The 21,471-nt window shown below is 44.1% G+C and overlaps 2 protein-coding genes across 4 annotated transcripts in view; one reads left to right on the forward strand and one right to left on the reverse strand.

Moving 5' to 3' along the window:
• Positions 1-19,651, forward strand: part of IGSF22 (immunoglobulin superfamily member 22) — an 86,937-nt gene extending 67,286 nt beyond the window's left edge. For all 3 annotated transcript variants that reach the window (XR_011097038.1, XR_011097039.1, XM_068683538.1), the window contains 3 exons: positions 9,125-9,212; positions 10,206-10,458; positions 12,247-19,651. The gene's annotated coding sequence lies outside the window, so the exon portion shown is untranslated. The remainder of the gene's footprint in view (positions 1-9,124; positions 9,213-10,205; positions 10,459-12,246) is intronic.
• Positions 1-21,471, reverse strand: part of TMEM86A (transmembrane protein 86A) — a 56,861-nt gene that overhangs the window by 34,669 nt on the left and 721 nt on the right. The gene's annotated exons all lie outside the window — the stretch shown is intronic.

The following is a 21,471-nucleotide window of genomic DNA, read 5'->3' on the forward strand; positions in this document are numbered from 1 at the left end:
CTAGAAGTGAAAGGAAAGCTGAAAGGAAAAATATTTGTGTGAGGTTTCTTGGTCCCTTTGCAAGGTATGATGGATAGCAGGAGGGAAAGAAGGAGGCAGCACATTCTGGTAAAGAATTAAATGAGACCTGGCCTTTCATCCAGGCTCCTCACCTGACTCACCAGGTAATTGTGAGCACATTTTGGCTTTTCAACACTTGTCCGTATCAGGAAGCAATGGCTGAAAGCTGTCTTCTTCAAACCAGTCTTTTCCCTTTGCAGCAAAGTAAGCTTGAATACATCTAAAGGCAGCCAAAGCGCAAGCCAAGGAGCATATCCCCTTTTTGGAAATCCATCATTGTACCTGCAATTAAGTGAAGCTGTGCTGCTCAGGGGCAATACAGCCCCCAGGCAGCTTGAAGTGTGGCTGTGGGCAGGGAAGGGATGTGAGGCAGGGCCAGGGGCAGCTTGCTCTGAGCTGGCTGCGCTGCTGAATTTCTGGCTAACACCCGGCCTGGGCTTCTGGGATCTTCACAATGGTGCCACAGTTCCCTATCACTATGGAAACTGGGATATTTTTTAAAAGGCTCTGGTTTTAAAAAGTGCATTAAAACTGCAACTTGTGCTCTGTTCTCTTCCCTGATACTTGTGTTGCCTGGTAAAAGCCAAAGGCTCCTGGAGGCAGGCCTGGCCTCCTTAAACCCAAAATCTGGGTTCCCCTTCATGAGTGAGCCACAGCTGAATCAGCAGCCAGTTTTACCACAGATACAGAGAGAAGCCGCAAAAGCTGTAAAGTCAGCAGGAAAGTCCCCCAAAATAGTTTGAGGAACCAAAAACAATGTCAAAACAACACGGTGCAGTCCGTCTGTCCCACCATCAAACAGCCCTCTAGGGTCGGCTGGGGGGTGTGCGATAAAATTGTGTACAGCTCAGGTTCATCTGAGTGTATTAAACAACTTCAGGAGGAGCTTCTTTAAATTTCTCCATTCTTTACAGTCTTGCCAAAGCTTTTATATGCAGCCAAATGCTAGTGTTCGATTATTAAAGGAATCAGGCTATAGTATGGGGGGCTTTCCCATGTGTATGTGCTCTGCATACCTGACTGCCAGATCTTTCAGAGCCTGATTCAAACTCAGCTGAGATGAGAGCAACCCCAAAGGTCTTTTCTTTCCATGTGTGGGCAATAAAAAGGTCTTTATTGTAAACGGCTTTCTCTTGGAGCCTACTATTCAGTCTTAGCAGTGTTCATAACCCACTGAGTAGGTCATACTTGGCTCCAGCGAGCCAGCCTCGAGCAAAAAACCTGCCGTTTTGGGCCTCTCACCACAAAAATCGCACAAGAGATCTGCATGTGGGCGTTGGTCCCAGCTGTAGGCCAGCCCCAGTGGTGCAGCCCTCATTTGAATGGTCAGCATTTTTGTATCCCTGCCCAGCATTACAGAATCACACCTCAATCTTGACACCAACACTTATCACCTAGGAATCACAAAGTACTTGCAACCTGTACTTGTAGCCCCTGGAGGCATCACTGGAAATCTAAAAGCCCTTTGCAGAGGCTCTGTGAAGACAGATACTTCTCTCCCATCAGTCCTGCTCCTTTCCAATTCATCATTGTGCACGTAGCTCTCCATGGGGCTCTGTTGAATTTGTAAGAAAAAGCTGAGGGCTGGAGAAGTCCAGGAGGGGGGCAATGAGCAGCTGAGGTGACAGAAAGGAGGAAGGGAGGTTTCTGAGCGAACTTTAGCACTAGAGGAAATTCTCACTTAACTGCCTTCCTGGGATGAGTTCAGGAGGCCCTGCGTAGGGCATACGCCACTTGCAACCATTACGGACACCTAATTAGCAGGTGCCAGTGTCCAGGATGTGATTCAGAGTAATTAATTTTCATACACAATTGGCAGAAGGAAATGAAGACTGCTCCAGGGAAGCCACAGAAAAGCAGGTAATTATCCCTCTGAAGTGTAGGCACCCAAAATCCTCTTCCTCATCATGTCCTGAAACAACAAATCCATGTTTAGGAGAAAGAAATGCAGGAACAGAAACGCTACAGTCCCATACAGTGCTGACCCACTAGCAACTCGCGTAACATGTAAGTAAGCAGCTGGGTTTGTTTTTTCCAATGAGCCTAATGCTGTTCCGTTACCATGTGGTCATGCTGGACCACTTGAGTCTCTCAAGTCTTTTCACCATCCCTTCCGCTTGCTACGTCTGCATCGTGCCGTGGAGCCCTCAGCTCTGCAAAGAGCCTACAAGAAACCCCAGGAGAAATGTGAGCAAATCCGCCTGGAAAGGTACTGGAGCAACGAGGCACCTGCGTGCCCAGTGTTACAGTTCAGAGCCAGCTCCAGAGCGCAGGGTGGTTCCCAGTCCAAATGCAGGATGCTCCCCTTGTCCGAGGCCAGTGCACCGTGCCCGGGTCCTGTGTGACATGGTCAGGGACTGCAGGAGAGGACAACGTCAGTGGTGGGAAAGGCTTTCTGAGCCCCAGGTACCTCCAGCAGCCCCTGGACCAAAGGCACAACCAGTGCCTACCAGGACATGTAAGGGAGCCTTTGCAGGCCCCTTCCGCTGACATTTATTTTTGGCCTGTTTTGCTTTCTTTCCCTTCGGGTTTTCTCTGTCGCTGGGCATGCTGTCAGGCCCCAGGCACTTTGCCAGCACTGCAGTTCAGCACTGCTGGTCACGCTGTGCCCTGGCCTGGGAACTTGTGCTCCCGGCATTGTTAGAGTCTCCTCCATCGCTCTCCTTCACTCACCAGTCAGATCTGCACCGTGGCAGTTTTCAACAAGCAAATGCAGATGTGCAACCATCCGCAGCAACACTTGTTGCTCATTCCCACCAGAAGCACGTTCAGAAAAGAGAAGTGAGGCAGGATCCATGACCAGCTCCTCTCAAAAACTGCCAGCTGTGCCAAGGTATCAGGACAGGAGTGTCTGGAGAATAGCTTAGGATAGCTACTGGCATCGCCCACATACCTGGAATAGCACATTTTTGTCCATTAATGTCCTAGATGCTGCAATACAGAAATGGAAGAGCTCCTTTTTCAGCCTCACTGCCCCTGTGCTTCACCTGTTTTCCCCTGCTAATCTGAAGGGCATAGCCTTGGATTTGGGCTAGCATTTTTTTATCATAAATATCTGCAACAGCAGTCTGAAGTGTAATGATTTCCCATTCTTGCAAATATGGAAATATTTTAAGCTCATTAGAGACTTGTTTTTTTTTAGTTCTTCCACATGTATACCTTAAAAATGCCCAAGCTTCAGACCACTGCCTGTGTGCAAAATACAGAGGAGTATTAGAAATAAGATCAGAAGTAGGCAAAAATGATGTGACTGATGCCTTTGATAAACAATTCCAGCTCCTTAGAAAAACAATATGGTTACTGGTGTTTCCCTTTTTGGCGTGGCTGTCCTTGACTGCCTTACCAGCAGATTGCTTTTTAACAAGAGCTTTTCTTTCTAGGAAAGAATACAACAGTTGTAACTTGCTCATTGGACTGTGGCTTATCTGTATGATCCCAGCCATCTTTGGCTTTTTCTCTGCCTCACTTTGTGCAAGATTGAGATGGTTTAAATTAGATGTTTTATTTAGACCATTAAAGACTTAGGTAAAGAAGAAAAATGATTCTATAGAGAAAGATCTCGAAGCTGTCTACAAATTCCTGTCTCTGTTACTAACCAGATGGAGAGGGCAAGTCATTTAAAAATCCCTGTTTTGGAAGGTGAGAGTTAGGCAGCATTTAGGAACTAAGGTCTAAGAAAATGATTCCTAAGCACATTAGACTGCACTCCAAGTTCACTCTTACTGAACAACTAAATAGCGTGTCCTTGTAGTTATCATCTTCCGTGTTTTTGTTAGGCACAGAGCTAAGCTGGCTTTCTTCTAATCTTTATTCCATATGGCAAAAATAAGTGCCAATAGAAGATACTGAAGATCAGCATATCTTTTAGAAGTCCAAAGTTCTTCTCTGCACTATTATCAGTATCGCCATATCTAATAGTTTTATATTTTTCCTGTTTGGCACAATGGGAGATGTGTTTGTCACCAGAGCTCATGCACTCTATGAGACAGGGACAGCAAGTGGCCAAAGCGTAAGGGACAATATATCCAGCATAAAGAACTGAATCTGGGTTTAGATCAGGAGTAGGAGATTTACAAACATTTGAGAGGCTTAAAGTAGAGCTTTGAAACTTATTGTCTAAAACTGAAGATAGGTTTTTGCATGTTTTTAAGCTTTAAAACTTTTTCAGTTTTAAAAACTTACGGATTTTTTTTTTCCTGGGGTGGAAACAGTCAGTAGATGACAATGTGGTTTTGCTATGAAGTAAACGTGCTGAGATCAGCCCGTATCTCTATCCAGAACTGCTGACTTTGGGCTATACTGCTAAGTGCCGGCTTTTCATCTCATGATAACTCGTGTGCGTTCATGCTGCTGTGAAAAAGTACGACTCTGTTAGCAGTTAAGGCTAACCTTGTAGTTACACAACAGCATGGGATACCTTCCGGGAGGGACACTACACTAGCACTAATGTTTTGTTTTAAATAGTGGGAACGAGGATTTGCTTCAACCTGAACTGGAATTTGTATGTTTTTACTACACTCAGTCACAAATGGTTGCTCTCTAACAGCACCATAGGAACTGGGCAGCAAAAGTGCTTTCAGCTCTAGCCTCTCCTCCAAGGCTGGACGTTGCATCCAATAGCACATCTATGACCAATACATCTGATAGTGCTGAAAAGCAGATTGGCAAGAGCATTAGGGACCTTTGAGCCCTGTGAGACATGTGTGCATGATCTCTTGCAAACAGTCATCGTATCAGTGAAACACCGGATTTTTCCATGCTGTTGGTGGCAGAGTCCGTAACTGCTGCTGCGCAAGCAAACCGAGGTTGGTAGAGACGCCCAAGAGTCAGCCCTTCCTTTCAGATTAGTTTTCGCCCTCCTGTAACATTATCAGACAAGGAAATGATTAGAGAGTATCGTATTTGTACAAATAAATGTGACATTGCGTCTCAGCAGAATGGGAGGCATATCTGGGAGTGGGGATGGAGTCAGACACTGAGACTGTACTTAGGTTACCTGGATTTAAATCCCAGTTCTGCCACACCCCTCCTGCTCGTCTCTCACCATCTGCATCTTGGTGGGTGTCTGGACAAGGCACAGCACAACCTGCACTGTGACTGGCATTTCTAAGTACTCTTGTAATAAATGTGGTGTAAACTTCTGCTTTCTAGTGTTGTGCCTGCAAGAGTTTGCATTTCGGCAGCAGTACCATTAGTTTGATGAAGCTGTCTGAAATAACACACAGTAAAACAGGTGTTTTTCATTTTACATCCTTGACCTGTGGTTATTAAAGCATTTATGGGAGGTCTGATCTGCAGCCTGTTCAGGTTAATGAAAGGCTGTGCATTCACCTCCACAGGCTTCAGATCAAACCCAATGAAATTAATTACAGAAACAATTTGCAGGAAAGAAACAATGAAAAGAACAGCATAGTACTGGAGGATGCAAAAGAGAAGAGTAGTAACAAAGCTTAATCACTCAGATCTGCTTAAAGGCTTTTTAGTTAAATAATCAAAAGTGTTGATGTGATTATAGTGAATACAATGGTACAACAATGAGATTTTGCATTAAAAAAGTGATTAGATTAAACCATGACATACTAACTTTTGAATAACTGAATATAATTGACTTTATAGCAATAAACCTACCAAAAGAATGACCAACCTGTTGCTGAGAATACAGCTGTAATCAAAGAAGATGTAAATAGTAGGGACAACCTTGCTAAGGTACAGACTCCGGGCACTAACTCAACTGTTGCGGTCTAAGGCAGTGGCTTCAGAAAACAACATATTTGACAGCAGTATCAGTGAGTGATATTTTCCCTCCCAGCTCCTGGGGGACGCTCTGTCTCACCCCCTTGCTGCTGCCTGCCTTGGTGCCAGCACAGACCTTGGTATATCTTTTCCATGAATCACAGAGGGAAACTGAGCATGCTTTCAAATGTGCGCACACAGAAACAAGCAAGCATATTTTTGCTGGGTTATTTTTTTATCACAAATCAAGTGCTGCTATTGACACCAGGGCCAAGACAGCACGAGGCAAGGAGAAGAAGGATGGGCAGGGGGCAGGGGCTGGGGAGGCAGCCCTCAGCATTTCAAGTCAGCTTCTCCTTTGCCAAGGGCTCAAAAAAGATTTCATGTGACCACCAGAAATACCCATTCTTGGGTTTGGGGTTGTTTGTTTGTTTTAATGCAGTCAAATGGTGTTTTTACAGTAACCATTTGCTTAACAAATTATTTAACCTTGTAGGGAGTGATGGAGTGCTGATTATTTATTCACCAAAATTCAGGACTCTACATCTAAATTCTCCTCGCACTCCCTTTCCTAGCATGTCATTATTCCAACTGGGAGAATGCTTAAGAAATTTAAATAATCTCCCATTCAGCTACATGTATGAGAAAATGCATTCACTCAGTACAATAATGCAATTGTGCCTTTCCTCTGAGATGGCCAAGCGGGTTAGTGGAGCCATTTTGAGAAACAGGAACCGAAAAGCAAAGGCACTCACACAGACTGGGCACAAGAAAACATAAAACCAGATAGCAGGCATGTGAAAAAGCCCCTCTGCATTCACAGACAGCAGAGAACAAAGCTAACAAAGCAAATTGTGTGAGATGAGAAACCACATCACTCCACGAACTAGGGAAATACATAGATTCGGGTTGACTCTTTTTCAAACCAGCCAGGAATACAGAGCGTGAGTGGACTGATGCTCTTCTGCCTTTCACTGCTGCAAATCAGGAGCAGCTATGCTCAAGCAACTCCTTTAAGCACAGGTATGCTAAAGTAAAAGTGGTTTGAGTGAAAAAACTTTCAGGCCCTAGACAATAGGTGCAAAACCTGGCCATCATCCCCTGTAGTTAGTAACAGCCGCAATATGTTTGTGGCACTGACCTAAAAACACAAAGTCCCAGGGACAATTATCCACAGCACAAATGCTGGGACATTTACTATACAGCCAAGACATCAGCAGCAGAAGAGGGCTGTGTTTAACAAAGGGAACAAAAAGACATTTTTATAGTGGTTTATGTTTATTTGTTCTATAAATATTGCGGCAGGGTTCCTTCGGGTCAGCCAGCAGATCTGATTAATTTATTTTTCAGTTTCATTTTTGTGCCTATAAATTGAGAGGTGACTTGGGGTTGCAATGCACAGCTGCTAAAAATACACCACAACCACATAATGCACACAACAGGGTTAAGCCACCGCACTCCCCTAAACCTCAGCTCCTTAAAGTCCCTACACACGGGCAGATTGGTGTATTTGGAGGCATGTAAACCTGCTGTGGTTGTGGCTTACTTTGTCAGAGCAACATGGGGAAGGAGGCAAGGCAAAGGGAGCGATGACCAGGAGGCAACGCGAGCTGCTCAGCAGACACACGGCTGCCCCGTCCCACAGGGATGGGAGGGGAAGCGCTTTCCCGAGGGAAAGCGAGGATTCCAGCCTTTTTAGTGTTGCACAGCATTATTTTCAACTGCAAACAGTTATTAAAATAGCAGCCTATAAAATCAAGATGGAGAAGAAAGCAGAGGGTGTGATGGGAATCAGAACGATTCCATTTTGATGGATTTTTTTCTTGTGAAGTCGCAAGCCCAGAACTAAACCTTACAAAGCAAAGTGACAACTCTCCCCTTTCCAACGGTGGGCTGCAGCCTCTTTTATCCTTACAATCTGCAGACCACCAGGCACAAACCAGCTCTGAAGAAGAGCTGTTAGCTCACTGATGTCCGAGGTCACCTTGCCTGAGTTCATGAACCCCGGGCTCTCTCGCACGGGGCCAGAGGAGCTCCAAGCGGGGTCTGTGACAGGCACCTGAGCCCAGGGCAGTGCAGCGGTGCTGCTGGAGCTCAGCAAGCAGCCTGGCTTGGCAGTAGCAGAGCCAACTCCCTGCCCGCTGCCTGCTGTTCTCTGAGTGACGGAGCGAATGGGGTGGTCTGGCTGGGACAAGAGAATGGCTGCAAAGCCAGATGCTGGGCCAAGAGGGACAGGATAGCTACAGGAGGCGGGGTAAGGCTGGGGAAAGTCAGGGAAGGGCTGAAAAAAAGGGAGAGGGAGAGTTTAATCTTGCATGTGCCAAAGCAGAAATGGAGGGTGGTGTGTGGGGGTGTGTAAGTGGGGTTACGACCTTTTTCTACTTTTGCATTTAACTTATTTGAGCATGACTCTCACCTTAAAAGTCGGTGGTTCCAGGCCCTGTGACATACATTGGCCTGGCCCCACTAATGGACCCACAGCTTCAGAAGGCAGCTGTTGATACTGCAACTGGGAGCAACTTCTGGACTGGCAAGCAAAGGTCTGGGCAACATTTGCCTACCTAGTGACGCAGTTTATACTGTTCTGCTTGGCATATTCTTTCTCAGGCCTGGAAATGAAGAGAATTTCAAAGGAGAAACACAAAGGGCTTGGATTTGTGCAAGCAGTCAACATTGACAAGCTGACAGGATGCAAGCCAGTAGGGTGGAGACTCAAAGGAGATCTCTGCCGTTAATGGTCTTCCCTCCATTTTTTGAAGTGTCAGCGACCCGGAGTTACTCATCCAAGTAACTTCAGCGGTAACCAACAGTGGTGCAGCAGACAGCCAGTGTTTCCTTCCTTGCTGACAGTCCCTGTCCTCCTCACCACTGGGGGAAAGGCAGAAGCTTCTTGGCTGGTGCAGGGGCAGCCAACAGGGTGACATTGCCTGGCAGTGCGGCAGGACAAAAGTCCTGAGGAGGGATGGGCTCTGCAGCTCAGGAGGTGAGCAACACAGTGTATCTCACAATCCACCATGGCAGGGCTTGAATTTTTTAGCTGCCTGTATTCACGGTCTTAATTTTGTATTTAGGGGCTGTAATTTTGTGCTTATGGTACACACTTGGCGATCATGAAATGATGACCAGCTGAAGTCCCCTCTTCGCCCTCTATTTCCTTGCATTTTCCTCATCCCTCTTGATCCCGGCTGTAGCTCTAACTCTGCCAGTGCTGTGGAGATCCCACGTTATCTCAGAGCAGCTGCTGGCAGGTGGATGGGGGTCCCTCCTGTGTGGGGATGACGTATCCCAACCTAGAAGTGACATATCTGACACTATATTCCATTCCTCCTAGGTACTGCCTTGTTCCTGTCTGTGTCCCCAGCTGTCGCGTAAGCCATTCCTGCCGTATCACTTCCGGCATGTGGGGGTATTTGCATGAGGTATGTTCCTGAGACCACACTGTGGGATATGTTTGTGTTCTGGATTAGTTTAATGGAACTGCAATATAACCTGCAAGACAGCTTCCCAGCTGGTAAATTGTGTTTAAACAGTGGAAAACAAATACACTTTCTTAATGCTCCAGTCCTTTTACATCTGGTTGCTTAGCATTGCCCCTATCTCCCGTCCGCTTTGCAGTGCTTCAGCAAAATTGCCAAACAAGCTGGCCAAAAATCAATTGAACAGAGATCAGAAGAAAAAAACAAATGAGATATAGCAGTCACTGATGGTATACACAGGCATATCAATTTGGCAGCTAGTCAAACTCCTTGGAGCAATCAGCTGTGCTCATTAAATGTCAGAGCTGTGAATTTGCCCTGGGCATTATCAGCAAAAGCTTGAAAGTGGCCCAGCTCAGTTGAAAGAGATTTTCTTCCCCCAAATTTCAGGTAAATAGATGAATGAGATGTCAATAGCAATTCCATACCCCAATTTTAGCTCCAGAACCTGATGTCTGTGCCACAAAGCCAGGGTGGAAACTTGGAGGGGGGTGTTAGCATGGAAGATTCTAGAAGCAGCACATTTTCTGTATACACTTGAACTTGGAAAGAAACATGCTGCCATTACCAGGTTTGGTTTTCCTTAGTATCACAGCAGCTGATGTGTTACATGACAACTGCCAGGAGGTGACATAAAACAGAAGACAACCAGGGTGAGGTAAAGAAAACCTAATTCTTCTAGAGGTCAGCAAAGAAAGAGCAAGTTCCCTTCCCTGCTAGCACTGCTGAGTGGTGCAGAAAGAGGGAAAACTCCCTAGCCCTGCTATGTTTCTTTTCTCTGCACCTCAGGAGGTTCCTGCTGTTTCAGGTTCAAAAATCATGAAGCAGAAGAGCCAATTGCTTGCTCATTCATGTAGGCTTTAGGAAAAATCTGTGGAAATAATTTATACTGTGTAAACATGACAAAAGTCTTTTTTTTTTTTTTTTACCTGACAGTCCACATTAATGATAGATTTTAAGCCAAGTATTATTCAGATATCTTTATGGAAATCAGTGAGGCCTCCCACCAACAGACCACTTACCCAGTATGGCCTAGGTTGTGAAACACACACTTGGCTAAGAGCTTTGCCTCACTGAGGACCTTGGGATTTGACCTTTAATTTTGAATGTGTGACTGTATAAACAAGCCATCACAATTTGTCTGCACTGTGCTCATCACAAAAACCGTTCACACAGAAAGGACCTGGAGGTAAGTAGCAGGCAGAGGCCATTCTTGTAACACCTAAGCTTGGTGATTTCTCTGAGGACACGAGATTCCTTACCCTACCTCAAAGGTGGAGAAGTGGGCTCTGTCTGGGAGGGGAAGAGGGTTAAAAAGAAACCCCTGGGCAGAGATCCTCTGTCCCACTGGGAGCTGGGGCTGACCAGCTGTGTGGGCAGAGCCCTGAACACTCTGCAGGTCTCTCCATAGGAGAGTCTTTGCCTGGGATTTTCATACATTTGGTTACTTGGAATAATGTCCAAGAGACAAATGGTCCCCTGCTTAAGAAAGGCATGTCATTGCTTCTGGAGTGCAGCATTACTGTCGCATTAGATAGGAGTCTCTAACACTGTTCTGAGAAATGTTGCCTGATCATATCACATTTCAAAACATGCAAATAAATCAGTGACCTTCGCTACCAGCAGAAGTGCTGTGTGGATTTGTATTGAGACTGGGAGAGTGGCTGGCTGGAGGGGACCAGCACACCAGCTAAACCATGTGCTGCTCACCAAGTACATCAGGAAATTTCTTCGGAGTGAAAAGTTGATGTCAGGCACTGCATTTCTCTAGCACTGTGCCCAAGGGGGATCAGTATCCATTCAAACGCAGCAGCATGTCAAGAAGAGGCATTTAATAAGTGAATGCTGAGTAGCATTTACCCTCTATACACAACTGTTATCTCTGATTTTATTTATCAAAAAGGAAGGTATTAATTCTCCTCCTCTATCATGCTACTTCTAGGGAAATAGTTAAAATCATAACTGCAGTCTCAAAATCTGCAGCAATTTGCACCTTGTTGGATCAGCAGTTTGTGTGATAAAGGAGCCCTGACCTCCTCACCTGCAGTGGAAAGTCCAAAGGTATCATCAGAAGGTTTCAGCCTTGTTTACCAAAAAGCAGAAGTGTAGAAATCCACATAGAGACTCTGTAGCCTAGGAATACAGGCCAAAAAAGATGTGACATGGTGGAGGCCTCTGACTACAAATAACACCCCTCACCCAGCTGAAACCCTGTCCAAAGGATGTCTCCTTTGAGTGATATGAACTGCATCTTGCTGAATCTCAGACTCAGTGCCACAGCTGCAGTGCTTCCTGCAATCCCTCTGACACTGGAGAAAATGTCTTGCCTATTATCTCTACTGTTAAAGTCTGGATTTCCTGTACAGGGGAAGTCGTCATGTAAAAAAGCATAGAAAATGCTTTAAAGAAGGAGCAGAATGTGCTCAGATTGTGAAGCAGCTGATCTAAAGGCACTGAGACCCTTGGGGAACCCTGGGCCACAATAGTTGACATTTGAGGCAGGAAATGATGGTTTATTTAACTAACTGAACTGAAAACTGCCAGGGAATTTAAACAAGGCAAACAGAATTACTGAGGGCAGCATTTAGCTAAGGAAGGCATGCAGGCCAGAGCTCCTATGATCGTGGGAAATACTGAGAGATTTGACATCTGTAAGTGGTAGTGGCCTCTGCTTTGTCATTCATCTAAAAGACAGATCAGGTGGGCAAAGGATCCCCGGAGGGTGTTCCTGCTTGCTCACCACAGCTTCTTGCCCTGTCTGGTGCTTCTCCACACAGTTTTCCTTTCAGCCAAAGGCCTGTCTTGAAGATTTTGAGATATAATGGCACAATTCTGGCACTGGGCTACTCTGTTCCTATTTTTGTTTGTTTTCAAATGTTTCAGTAAAAATACTTTTGAAGACATTTGTTAGATAAAAACAGGTATCTCTGTTCAAATCATGGCTTTTTTTTTCAGAGGTTTTCTTCACTCTTCTCAGCCATGTGCAGCAAACTCTAGGATTTTTCACTTTCTGTGGCAATAAATGATATCCAGGAGCTTGACTTCGGTAGAGGATCTGGCTACAGAAACCAAGCGAAGAGACAACCCAAGTCAGACAACTTCAGTATCAGCAAAGAAAAGAGAAAGGCATAGCATAAAGGCATTTGTGATTCATCACTTGGTACCTGGAAGGGGAAAACAACAACTGTGAGCAGTTTGGGGGTTTCACAAACCACACCTGACTTTGCCAGTGCCTGACTGGTCTCAAGGCAGTGCTCCTGCAGGTGAAGTGCTCAATCTATGATCTCCCCCAGCTCAGCCCACCAGGGACATTCCCCATGGCCCAGATCTCTGCTGCGCATCCATCCCCCTGCCTCCCTCCAGCCCTGCTGAGGGCCAAGGAGTCAGTGTTTCGGGACTGGAATTCATTGTCCCAGCTGCACTTGAGCCCATTTAACAGGAAAAATGGCAGGTAGCCGTCCTTCTGCACAGCAGTGACCTTAACCTCCTTCTCCAGCCCACTGGGAGGGCAGAGTTGAATGAACAGACTGGTTGCTCTGCTGAAAGCCATGGCCTTAGGGGAACTAACTTGTTGTTGTTGTTGTTTGGTTTGCTTTCAGCTGAACTGTTCCTGGCTGGCCAGCTTCATTGTGCAATTGTACAAATACCGGTGCCAGCACAAATAAGGGATGATGGAAAAGCCAGTGCTGCAGGCAGACCAGGTTTCTTCTCTCAGCAACTCTTCTAGCTTAGGCTGTCCTCTAATGCATGTGAGACACCTGCTCCAGGAAAAGCTTGATGTAACCACAGCAAATGTAAAACCCATGAGATTATTATTCAGACTCTTCTGCCATTCTGCACAGATTCTAGCATTGGCCTGCTCCTCCTTGTACTGCACTTGACTTAATTTCTGTGTGCTGCATGCTTTTTAAATATTCACAGGGCACTATCTGGAGGAGGAATGAGTCTATAACATCAAGTCATCTCCTGCTGAGCCCCACCGAATCATCACAACCTTGGACAATTGATCAACTGATTTTGTGTTATTTATGTTACCCTAAAGGCTACGTTTCATAATTTGAAATGTATGGATTGGAAAAGCTGATAACTCATTCTGCTCAACCTGTTTAGTAACACTGCACTTGTTTGAAAGGCTTACTTTCAAGGGAGAGAACATATCCAACTTGCAGGGAACAACTTCCGTTGCAGCTACAGTGAATAAAAAGTCTTCAAAATATTTAGAAACCCATTTAAGCTAACAAAGTCAAGGAAATAAGTGTTGAAACTCAAACTCCTGCTTGATGGTCTATTTGTAGTTCATCCAGTGGTAATGAGCCAGATTCTTGCCTAGAATAAATGGGCATAAATCCACTTAAGCCATGCAAGAATGTTGATTTATGCTTGCTACAAATCTGACCTTTATTTCAGTATTTCATGGTAAGCTCCAATCCTCTTTACACTGCTCATTTATTGGAATGGAATTAGATTTACCAAGGTATGCTCAGACAAAATGGATTGCTTTTCCCTTAAATTTTTGTGCCAGGGATATAAAATTGTGGTCTATTTCAATGGAAAACTGTTAATAAGGTAGCTTTGTTGAAGAAAAGTCAGAAGTGATAGCCCCATTCATTTCAACACTACACGTTATTTATTTCTCAAAGCTACACTGCAAGAGTACAATATGCTCCACAAATTACAAAGTCCTTCCAGGAAATCTGAGATGCATCTGAAGAATGGAGGTTGAAAGAAGTTTAGCTAGCAAACAGTTGCATAAAAACTTAAATATATGAAGCCAAATTATTTGCTGAAGGTGTACTGGAATGAAAATATCCTTTTGTTTGCTTAACTGAAACTACATTGCTCCAAATGACCTTACATTCTTTATTTCTAAGTCCATGACCCCTGCACTGAGGTTCAGCACACTGCAAGATGCCAGATTTACCAGAATATGCTAATCAAGAATTTATTTTATTAGTTTTAAATAAAACACTTTTGATTTTTGACTATGGTAGCTGCCTGGTAAATACAACTTATCACTGAGGAGAGGCATGCTGAGAAAACTGCATGTGAGATTATACTACTGTAAAGTGCTCAATATGGGGTCTAACTCAGAAGACAGAGCTCATGCAGGAGGCAGCAGCCTGTTTGCTAAATTCTTTCTCACACAGGTAACATCTTATGCTGCTGTTTTCAGCCTGCACTAGTTTCCTGTTGATGTTTGAAGAGTTCATTTGCAGTTAATTGTTTTCAGCCTGGCCACCAGATGAAGAACTTCTCTAACATGATAATGCATAGGGATTTGACAGAGAAACATTAAGGTTGGCATGGATGAGGCACAAATGGCAATGTGCAGATGCAAAATCATTGAGAAACGAAAAAGGACAAGCATGGGCAGATGTACCAAAATCAGCAGGACACTGAGATCGCAGCACACACTGCACCAATTCTCGAGGCACCTGGATCTCGTTTAAGTCTCGATCTGTGAGGTTTAATCTCTGCAGATTCTCAAGGCACCTGGATCTTGCAAACCTCAGGAGGCAGCTTGACTCCAGCCCTTGTCCTCTAGCTGGACTTTGGACCTGTGCTCTAGCTTTGTCTTCAGCCCCATGGTGGGGGCAGCAGGTAGACCTTGGACCCATACAGCAGCTCTGTTTCAAACTTTGTCTGTGATCCCATCTCCTGCTGCTCCTGGATGACCCCTGGACTTGATCCACTAACTTGCCTTGTTTGGACCCTGGACCTGGTTCATTAATTTGCTTTGTTTGGGCCTGTTGATGGACCCTGTTATCAGTACCCAGCTCTGAGGGACTGTGCCCAGCTGCTGAAGGCACTGCCCATGCTGGGTCACCACCAGCTTCTGGCTTGTACCACAGGGGTCCTGGCCAGGCGATTTGGCCACACACATCTCCATCATTGTCATCATTGTGCATGAGAAAGAAAGAGTGAGATCTGTCTGTGAGAGAACCTATGAGTAAAATCAGTTTAAAATGAAACAAACTTCCCTCTCTAGGTGGTTTTGCATTGCACTTTGCTACATTAGCCAAGCATAAGCAATGGAAACACTCAACAAAATGCTTTGATCTGACTGAGAGGTGCAGGTGTGTTGTGCCCTCAAATTTTGGAGTTTGTTCCCTGATAACATGCAAAAGAGATTGGATTTTATAATAATGGAGGGCGGGGAGAGTTGATAACCTGGACATGAGTTTCTCTGAGGCAGGGAGAGGCTGAGATGAAGAGGTGCAATAGCTAGACAGGGGTAGAGTTTCAAGAAGCAGTTCATTTTAGATTGCTTTCATTTGGCAGCTTATTATATTTTTGTTTTCACGTATAATATAATAGTGATCTGTAAAAACAGCCAGGAGCCCAACTTTCAGAAACGCCGTGGTCCCAAAAACTGATATAGATCTTCCAGTCAGGCTCTCAGCACTGTTTAGGAAATAAATCCAAATATTTCAGTTGTAAAGAAGATGCTTTGGCTCCAGAACAATATGAGAAAAATGTACAATCCATTTGATCTGCTTCAGATGCCACAACCATCTGCAACTGCATGTGGCAAACACACATTTCTCAGATTCACAGGCATGTATGATTGCAAAGAGCACTGAATACTCTCAGTAAAATAGATAAACCTTTAGTATGCTCTTTTTGTTATTTACTTCTCTCCCAGCAACTCTCTGTGCAAAGAATTCCTCCTCGAAGACCTCGGGGGACTCAAAACCCACAGCCAGGCGACACAAAGCCTTTCAAGGCAGGAGAACTTGTGTGCAAAAGTGCCTGACAAGCAGCCAATATGAACAACAACGGTTGGCACCAGAAGAGGGTCACAGATGCTTATTTGAACATGCTATTGTGCAGTATCGCCACACGGTGCAGGCTCCAGCTGCTGCTATTGGAAAGACACCAGCGCCATCTGCCTTTGTAAAGCCAAAGGAAACCCGGGAGCACAAATAAGGAGTAAAAGTCCTGTAGAGGAGCTCATCTCCCCCTGCTCTTCGGGGACTCCCAAGGGTAGCGCCTTAAATTCTAAACTTTGTCTTTGCAATATCCACCGTTGCTCTCAGTTCTTATAGCTTATATGTACTTTTTGCTGTCGGGTAGAAAGCACAAACTCGTGTCATCAGTCATACGAGCTGGCAGGCAGATATCACCACACTTCATCCTCCTGGGGCTGGAGGTTCGGTGTGACACAGGGACCAAGAAGGACTCCTAGCCCAGTAACTAAAGCCAGCACCAGCACATCTAGCGCTGCATGCACATGCACGTGCTCTCCGCTGCTCAATGCTTCTAACTCGTGCTTTCTGTGCAGCTGAAACACCATTTTCTCATACTCAGCGTTTGTATTCCATGCAAATACTTTGTCTCTTAGTCGGGAGCTCAGATGAAATGCAGACAGCAGCTTTTGGTTCAGGGCAGCTCCTAGGGCAGAGAGCTTCCCAGCACTGAATGAGGGATCAGCTGGAAACTGCTCGTTGTGTTGGGCCAGTTGTCTCTCAGTCTGGGTTTTCTTATCTGGGATGCTGTCCCCAAAGCCTCATGATTCTCCAGCAACCCAAATCAGCCCAATCCTCATCATGGAGGAAAGCTCTTGATGCTCTGCAGCCTGTCCTACACGTGCTGTTTGATTTCCTGTTAATGCTATAGCATCTGGGCACGAGGTTTGCATTTCAATGTTCAAATACCACTTTTTCATGTTTACAATGATGGCATGGTTTTGCTTGTTTGTTTTTTAGCAACTTTTAGCCACTTTGGAGAGGAGAATATTCTTATAAAACAATCTTTATTTTGCATCTAATTTCCATAATTCTTATGAATAGCTACCTACTATCTATATAGGTGTACACCACACACTATAGGATTTTTCTCTATTTCCCATATATTTATTTTTGTGGATTTTTGACATGTTTAAGCAACAGGCACTTTCAAGATATTTAAGCTAAGCTATTAAATAAACTAAACTAAATTAAATATAATTACTTTTTTTTTTCTATTCTTATTTCTCCTCTGCAAATACTTTGCAATGCCTCTAGCTGTTGTTATTCAGTATAATTATCGTAATTTTCTGGCTGACTTACTTTTTTTTTTTTTTTTTTTTTTTTCTCATGAAGATGTTAGTATTTTCATCAGTAATGTCCTGATTTGATAGGTGGTCCACAGGACCCCATTCTTTCCTGTTATGATGCTTGTTCATCCATTGACTTTAGGGTACATTAATGCTCACATGCAGTGTCAGAGTGCTGCAGGGATAACCTAGCCATGGAGGAAAAAATGTGTTTGCTTGCACTCATCTCCACACCAAAGAGTCTCACAGGCTTCATTTAGAGCATGAAGCTGAAAAATGTCCTGGAAATATATATATATATATATATATATATATATATATATATATATATATATATAAATATATTAATTATTATATTTTTGAAATTGCTCTTAAAGACCAGTGGAGATTGTTTCTTGCTGTCTTGTATGTTTCTATCCCCAGTGTACAGCAACAGAAAAGTAATACTTTGTGATTGCCCTGGATTTGAAATATAAACATTTCAGAGCACTGATAATTTCAGAACACCTACAGAGGAGTTCATGTTCTCTAAATTTAGTCTGTCTGTCTTGCACTCCTGTGCTAGGAAGCTGTGCCACTTCCGTGACCAGCTGACCCATTAAACAATGAGCTGCTTGCGTTAAACCTCTCTCTCTGACCCATTTAAGTACCTAGAAAATTGAAATGAGTACCAATGAGATTACATTGTCTAGAATAAATCATGTTAAACAAGTTAATTTCCAGCAGTGACTAGGTAACTGCTCCTGTGTATAGCAGAAAAGCCATCGATGCAGATATCTTGGTTTTAGGAAGCCTTCTAACGCTGTCTCCCATGACCAGCTGTCTCATAAGCAAGCCACAAACCATGAATGGACAACTGGGTGCAAAAATGGATCTATAGACCATTTAGCAAGAGTAGGTCATTAGCTTGGCCAGACACATCAAGCAGAATTCTGCAAGAGCATTTCCACAGCACCAACTTGATATTTAAAAAAAAAATGTGGAATGCAGAAAAGATAAACTGCTTACCAAGCCCACTGACTGGGAAGGGCAGCAAGTGTTGGAGGACAGGACCTCAAGGAACTTGGCAAAGTACAGTCAGGGGGAAAATGTGATTCAGAGTACATGCTTTCGCTCGCTACTCTTGGCAGAACTGCCATCACAGATGCAGGTTGTGGAATTACTGGTCTGATAGCATCACAGTACATACTTGGTGGTTAGCATGGATCACAAACTGAACAGGAGCCAGCCACGCCACGCCACCACAAAAAAGGTCAAATAGCACCGGGGGGTATATATATATAAAGGAATATTGTTTGACAGGCAAACGAAGCTATTCTTCTGTTATGCCTGGGGCTAGCAAACCTTTGGTTGGTGTACAGTATTCTGCTTTGGCTAGAATGGTGATTTAGAGGTTTTATGAGGAAATATTGGTGGAATTGGTGTTTACTCCTAAAGAAGGGGGAGTCCTGGTAGGGGGTCCCTGAATAGGCACACTGTGTTTCTGAGTGGGAGGGCAACACACTCATCTGCTGAGAAGGCTTGTGGGCAACAGGTCTGGGTTACATGCTTGAAGCAGCCTTCCCATGGTGCAGCTAAGGAAACGGAGGGAGAGATTACTGTGGGGTACGACATCCTTGTTTTGTTAGTTTTCAAGCGTGGATTAGACATGTATATGTCAAAAATGACCTACACATGATTGATCCCACTTTGGGGGCAGTAGGAAGGAAGGAGACACGTCCCAACCCTGTTCTTCTGATACTCCTGTTTGGAACTGAAGGTCATAATTTAGACACCTAAGTTAGATGTCTAAATTATACATTATGAATACCAGCTAATTATCAAGGCTCTTGCTTTCTATTTCTGTTAAATATGTCATTAAGAAAAAATCTTGGTAGTCAATAATTTAAATCCAAAGCGGCTATAATGCATGCTGGCATCATGCTATGCAAACTCTATTTATTCAAACCTGTGTTTTCCAAGTCCTAGGCTTCTTTTGAGCACATACTGCCAGCTCCACTAACATCTAAAAGGCTTATGATCTAGAGACCTGTCTGCTGGACATTAGGATGATCAGGTTTATTTAATAAAGGCTTTATTGGAACACACATCTAACTTACTGCAGAAAGGATGATGGATGAAAAGGGGAAAGAGTAACACACAAATATTACTCATTCTGAAGATGCTAAAACTTAGGCTCAGAACAGTCTTTGATATTTGACCTCTGCAGATGGCCTGTAATTAAGACTCTAATCCTCTAAACACTTAAACACACTTGAAGTTAATAGGATTAGTCACATGCCTGAAGTGTGCATGGTGAGCAAAACTGTTGTTGAATACAGCTGATTAAAAAACTTGCAACAAAGGCATGTTTCTGGTGGAATACTGTCTGATATTTTCTAAGTGTTTTCAAGCCAGTTCTAAGTGATTTCCTAATGTGATGATGTTTAATAAAAATAAAACTTAACCAAGTTGTAGCTTGAAAAAGTGTTGTACAAAAAAAAAAAAAAAAAAAAAAGTAAATCAGTCTGAACTTTTTCAGAGGCAGAAATTATATGTTGGGGGACATTTGAGAGAGGTTATTTTGGTTTTCTGGATGAGGCAGGTCTACACTTACTGAATTTTACAATTCTTGCAAAAGAAATTTGAGACTAAGCATGCACAGAATTAAACAGATCAGACAGTTACAAAAAGAGGAAAAAACATTTTCTCATTTTTTTCTTTAGCAGAAATAGCAGTTTGGCTTAAAAGCACACAAGTTATTCCTTCGCTGTTCCTGACAAACTAGCTGTTCTTGGGAATCCTGGCCAACTCAGTCGGGATAAGATTGTCACATTGTAAGTGTATGAAAAGATGATGGAAGAGCAAGTACAACTGGGGAAGTGATTTAAGATATCGCAAGGACAAAGCTGTAGGCATACATGGCACTGAGGTTCCCATTCATTGTTGCACATCTGGCAGAAAAGGAGACTGGAGCACAAGGCATTGTGCTGGTGCATAACGTTCTAGATTTTATTTTTGTTGCCATTTACACCATGGGTGCAATCTGGGAATCCCAACACAGCTGAATCATTCGTCACCACCCTATAAAGTGCCTGCTGCATACACATACACAGTGACGTTATGTCTCCCATTGGTAATGTAGATACAAATCCCCTCTGCTAAAGGATGTGTGGTACCACAGTATTGTCATATACAGGAAAAGGTAACAACTGTGGTTAAAGGTTTCCAAAAAGTGGCACATGGCAAATAACTGCAGTACCATCCTCTGGCTTGCTCAAAAGTCCTCTTTTCGAGGCAGGGAGAGATTTCCTCCACTTGCCCTCAGGATTACAGTCAGCAGAATGAAGACTGCATTTAGCCAAGTATTCCTGCCAACTCCAACACAGACCAAAGTAAGCAAATAAAAAAGCCCAAGAGTAACAATCATCACTCTGTCAATACTGTTGTTGTTATACAGGAATCTGAGTCACACTAAGAGGCCTCTCAAGGAAGGGAGCAGTGGAGATACAAGAAATTCAAGACGGAGCAGGGAAATTCTGATTAAAGAAGCATCACAGCAGAGATGAGGTGGCAGATAAGACCACAAGAATATGGCATCATAACCTTATTGACAGCGTCATGGGGGAAAACAGAGCTGAAAAAGTGAGAAACATTGGTAAACCACTGCCTGTAAGAAAAGACAGACTAGAAGGTCTTAAACCAAAGCAATACTTAAGATGAAAATTTAAAGAGAGTAATAAAATAAGGAGGGCGGAAACCAGAAGATGTAATCTAGGTCTGAGTCAATTAAAAAGACAGCACAGCCTGGTTCTTACTGGGGTCAAAAAACAGGGGGGAGAGGAGAGAAAAAGATGTTCTTCCAGGGTGAGGGGGTTAAACCAGGGCTGAGGCAAAGTGAAGGCAGTGGGAGGTGAGGGGTGCGGACCCCACCAGAGCAGGCCCTGCAGGAGCAGCTCCAGATCTCAGGCTCAGGAAGCCCAAAACCACCAAGCCGAGCACTGCGGTGCCTCACTGGGGCAAATCATCCCCTTCCTCTCCCCGCTCAGGGCCACACTGGGTGTCTTTCCACAGAGCTGCTGTGGGGCTCAAAGCGGTGCCCAGAAAGGAACTTCAGATGTGGAAAACGTGACGTGACAGCGGGAATGAGGCAAAAAGGAGACTGGTAAAGGCTGAAAGCTGGAG

Source organism: Anas acuta, chromosome 5 (genome assembly GCF_963932015.1).
Source record: "Anas acuta chromosome 5, bAnaAcu1.1, whole genome shotgun sequence".
Classification (NCBI taxonomy): domain Eukaryota; kingdom Metazoa; phylum Chordata; class Aves; order Anseriformes; family Anatidae; genus Anas; species Anas acuta.